Here is a 5,624-nt window from a genome sequence, read left to right as displayed (position 1 = left end):
CAGTTTGTTTTGGGTGATTAAGAGTCTCTGATGGTTTGTCTCCCTCCTGATCCCATCTCGTTTCATTTTATCCTTCCCTAACCTCCAACACCCCCTGCCCTGCCTCTCAAATTCCTCATATCAGAGATATGATATAATAATTGTCTTTCTCTGATTGACTTATTTCACCCAGCATAATACCCTCTAGTTCCATCTACGTCATTGCAAATAACAAGATTTCATTTCATTTGATGGCTGCATAGTATTCCATTATACCACATCTTCTATATTCATTCATCTGTTGATGGGCATCTGGGTTCTTTCTATAGTTTAGCTATTGTGGACATTGCTGCTATAAATATTCGGGTGCATGTGCCCTTTCAGATCACTTCATTTGTATCTTTAAGGTAAATACCCAGTAGTGCATTGCTGAGTCATAGGGTAGCTCTATTTTCAAATTTTTGAGGGAGCCTCCATGCTATTTTTCAGAGTGGTTGCACCAGCTTGCATTCCCACCAACAGTGTAGGAGGGTTCACTTTTTCTGCAACCTTGCCAACATCTATCGTTTCCTGACTTGTTAATTTTGGCCATTCTGACTGGTGTGAGGTGGTACCTCATTGTGGTTTTGATTTGTATTTCCTTGATGCTGAATGATGTTGAGCACTTTTTCATGTCTGCTAGCCATCTGGATGTCTTCTTTGCAGAAATGTCTGTTCATGTCCTTTACCCATTTCTTGATTGGATTATTTGTTCTTTGGGTGTTGAGTTTGATAAGTTCTTTATAGATTTTGGATACTAGTCCTTTATCTGATATGTCATTTGCAAATATCTTCTCCCATTCTGTCAGTTGTCTTTGGTTTTGTTGGCTGTTTCCTTTGCTGTGCAAAAGCTTTTGATCTTGATGAAATCCCAATAGTTCATTTCTGCCCTTGATCCCCTTGCTTTTGGTGATATTTCCAGGAAGAAGTTGCTGCAGCTGAGGTCGAAGAGGTTGCTGCCTGTGTTCTCCTCAAGGATTTTGATGGATTCCTTTCTCACATTGAGGTCTTTCATCCATTTTGAGTCTATTTTTATGTGTGGTGTAAGGAAATGTTCCAGTTTCATTCTTCTGCATGTGGCTGTCCAATATTCCTGACACCATTTGTTGAGGAGACTGTCTTTTTTCCACTGGATATTCTTTCCTGCTTTGTCAAAGATTAGTTGACCATAGAGATGAGGGTCTATTTATGTACTCTTTATTCTGTTCCATTGATCTATGTGAGTGTTTTTGTGCCTGTAGTCTTGATGATTACAGCTTTGTAATAGAGCTTGAAGTCTGGAATTGTGATGCCACCGTCTTTGGCTTTCTTTTTCAACATTCCTCTGATTATTCAGGGTCTTTCTGGTTCCATATAAATTTTAGGATTATTTTTCTATTTCTCTGAAAAAAAAATTAATGGTATTTTGATAGGGGTTGCACTAACTACATTATTACATTAAGTGTGTAGATAGCTTTAGCATAGACATTTTCACAATATTTGTTCTTCTAATCTATGAGCGTGGAATGTTTTCCATTTCTTTGTGTCTTCTTCAATTTCTTTCATGAGTATTTTATAGTTTTCTGATTACAGATTCTTTGCCTCTTTGGTTAGGTTTGTTCCTAGGTATCTTATGGTTTGGGGAGCAATTGTAAATGGGGTCAACTCTTTAACATCTCTCCAGCCTTGTTGTTGGTGTATGCAACTGATTTCTGTGCATTGATTTTATATTCTGACACTTTACTGAATTCCTGTATGAGTCTTAGCAGTTTTGGAGTGGATTTTTTTGGGTTTTCCACATAAAGTGTCATATAATCTTCAAAGAGTGAGAGTTTGACATTTCTCCCATTTTGACTATGATTTCCATGAGACCAGGGGCTTTTTACAATTTTACTTCCCAAGACTTGGGCACCAGTATTAACCTCTTTACTTTGATTAGCTCATTTAATACTTACAGTGAATTTAAGAGGCAGATGGGAAATGGAAACCAGGTCTTAACCACTGCAGTTTGGTGACTTCACTAGAAGTCAACTATATTCCACTTACCATCACTAAGTGTATTTTCATAAGCACTGTAGCAATCAAATAGACCGATTTAAGAGTATTTGATCTTCACTAGTTAAGTAAAACACTACAGGATTTGTTATTTGTTGATAATCATCTCACCCCTTCACCTTGAAAGACCTGGCACACTTTGAGGTTTAGAGTTGGAACTGAGGGTTCTCATTAGGGGATAGCATTTTCTACTCACTACAATAATGTTATGAATTTTTTCTTCTGCAAAATGATGTCTAGAAATTTTCCTTAAATTAAAAAAGTTGAGTTCATTCCAACTACTGCCATCAGCACATCATTTGAAATCTTATTTCTTCAGCTCTTCCTTCTGCTGGCTACAAGGTAGCCTCATTACAACTTGGAATGATATGCTGATACCTTCTGAGGATTGGAGAATGTTCTCTCTTGAAAGTTCTGGGGAGATTTAAAAAAGTGAGATCTGAGATTTTAGAAAGTGAGATCAGTATCAATTAGTATTCATTGAGAGCACACAAATTGCAAGGAACTCTAGCAGGTACTCAGAGTTTAAGGATGATCATATTTGGAATTTTCAAGATTCCTTACTCTTTCCCATCACATTCACTAATTGTTGGTAATTATGATTTTTAATGATTATTTCATTGCATTTAAAACATCCTAAAGACTCAGCAGCTCATTAAAAAAATAAGACATGAACCCTTAGATAGACCACTGACTCAAAATATCTTAATATGCAGTAGTCATTTCCTTTAGTTTTCAGTTCTTCATTCCTTTTTCCAGTTGTTTTGTTTTGTTTTGTTTTGTTTTTAGTTTGTGCATTGATTTACTTGAAATGAAAACATCTACATTAGTATGATTCTACATTTGCACATCTGGCATATTCCAATCTGATTAAAGTAAATATGTAAATATATCATGCTTAAATGTAATGTTTTAGCATTCTTTCATAGGGAAATCTAATTCAAATATACTGGAAAAAATTCTCATTTTGATTAATTTGTGGTAATATCAACCTCCAAATAAACATCGGGTGTTCTTTTTTTAAGCTTTCAGAATTTGCTTTTATGGTACCTATTATTTCCAGATGACAGGACATGGTGCTGAAAAGTATGGGAAAATATGGTCAGGCTAATGGGTTTCCTGCCGACTAAATCATTCTGAATCATTTAATGCGGCTTCTATATTATCTCACTGTTGATTAAAGCAGAGGCAAATTACAGTACTGGAATCTCTTTAAGAGAAATTATCTGATGAACTGGTTCTCAAAGAGGTGGGGAAATGTGATATGGCTGCGTGTTTGAGGTACATCATTTTCAGGCAATGCCTTTCTGAGATACAGTCAAGAGCAGAAATTTGTACTCCCAATGGAAATGCCACTCAGTTCATGGCACATGTATGTCAAGATGCTATCTAAACTGAAAATTGTTTTTCAACTTTCTTAATTTATAAAACCTCTAAAATCCCTTCATAGGTGAGACTTAGAAACCTGAATACCTTGGCTGGTTTTCTGCCTATAGGAAATTAAGAATGTCTTCTTATAAAAGAAAGATGTCAGAGAAGAACAGGAAGAAGAGAAAGGAAATATGTCAGGGTAGATTAATTATTAGAGTTAAAAATATACCCATTATAAATGGTAGGAGCAGTGATTTAAAAATGTGTTTTAAATGACGACTGCTTTATGATTTGGATGTCATTTGCTCAACACAGAGATCCTAATGTTGATTGATGGGCTTATAGATGTCTTCCTTGGGATTTGGCAGACAAAACTGATGTCTATGCGTTAAATCAAATGCTTCCACATTTTTTAGTTCTATTATAACACTCAAAGCGTCATTCACAATGATCTGAAAGACTCGTATCCCAGGGTTGTGACAAATGAAACCCACTTATCTCATTCAGATTATATGACTATTTTCCAAATCCTTTTTTAATATCTGTCCTCTGAAGTTATGCCATGATAATTTCAGATATTCCTTTTTCTGTTTTTTTTTAATGTATTAATATTTCCCTCCACATGTTTTGGCATTTAATTCATCTTCCTTAAATTGCCATCAGCTTAACATTGGCAATTTTTGTGGTACCTTGTGCATTTTGCACAATAAAGATAAAACCTACTTATGCTCCACTTTATTTTGGTTTCATGGTTGATGTTAAGGAAAAATATAAGCTATAAATGATAGAATTTATATAACTCACTTCCAAAATGATGTTTGGGCCAAAGAGTCAATGTGAAGTTTCAAAGGATTATCACTGATTTTTTTTTTTTTTTTTTTTTTTAAAGATTTTATTTATTTGACAGAGAGAAATCACAAGTAGACAGAGAGGCAGGCAGAGAGAGAGAGGGAAGCAGGCTCCCCGCTGAGCAGAGAGCCCGATGCGGGACTCGATCCCAGGACCCTGAGATCATGACCTGAGCCGAAGGCAGCGGCTTAACCCACTGAGCCACCCAGGCGCCCCTTATCACTGATTTTTAAAAAATAAAACAAGGAGATGACAAGAAAAAAGAAATCCAGTAAGGGATGCTGTTTCTAGTTTTTAGCCTCATAAAATCAATTCAACCCATGCTAAATGTAGACATAATTTCATTTTGTGGTTTGAGGGGTAGATTCTTGCAGTTCTGGAATATTAGTGCAATATAGATTGACATAGTAGGAAGTTAAATTTGAGAATTATTTCTGTAATAATCTGTTCACCACATTGAGTAGCCTTAGTCAATGTGATTTTCACATATGTAACACTTATCATGCTTGTATAGTTCATTTGCCTTTCAGACTTGTGTTTGTTGTAAAAGAAAGTTTATGTCATTCTTCTGTATATTTCTTAGCAAAGCACCTGGCATATAGGGATGTGTGATAAATATCTGAAAAAATTATTTAGATAGGAGCCAGATTATTATTCAGATATAATTCCTCAATATATGCCCAAAGCTTCTTTATTTGATTATTCACTCATTTGTTCATTGAATATATATTAAGTGAATATATGCTGTGACAATCTGTCTAAAGTATATTTGAGTGACTAAATATATATCTTAGACCAATGATACATAATGAAGCATAGTTTTTTTAATGGACTATGGCAAAAGGATTTTACTATGACTTAGACTATTAGAATTCAAGGCATTTTGTTAGGGAAACACACAGATGAACACAACCTTTTCTTTAATGCTTAAATACCCTTGTGAAAATTATCCTATAAAGTGACCATGAACTAGAACAGAATTCAGCAATCCACAACTCATAATTCAATCCTTCCCTGTTGTTCATATTTGTAAATTTAGTTTTGTTGGAATACACCATGTTCATTTTTTAATTCTCAGTAACTGTTTTTATGAGACAGATTTGCCTCCTTGAGGCAGAGCTCAGTTTACTTGTAAAGACTGAAGTATTTGGCCCTTAAAAAAAAAAAAAGTTTGCTACTTTTTTAAAATTTAACTTTTTTTCAGTGTCTCATGATTCATTGTTTATGCACAACACCCAGTGCTCCATGCAATATGTGCCCTCCTTAATACCCATCACCAGGCTCACCCATCCCCCCACACCCCTCTCCTCCAAAACCCTCAGTTTGTTTCTCAGAGTCCACAGTCTCTCATG

Source organism: Mustela nigripes, chromosome 1 (assembly GCF_022355385.1).
Source record: "Mustela nigripes isolate SB6536 chromosome 1, MUSNIG.SB6536, whole genome shotgun sequence".
NCBI classification, from domain to species: Eukaryota; Metazoa; Chordata; class Mammalia; order Carnivora; family Mustelidae; genus Mustela; species Mustela nigripes.
The sequence above is the reverse complement of the archived record's forward strand: the minus strand, read 5'-3'. Positions refer to the sequence as shown.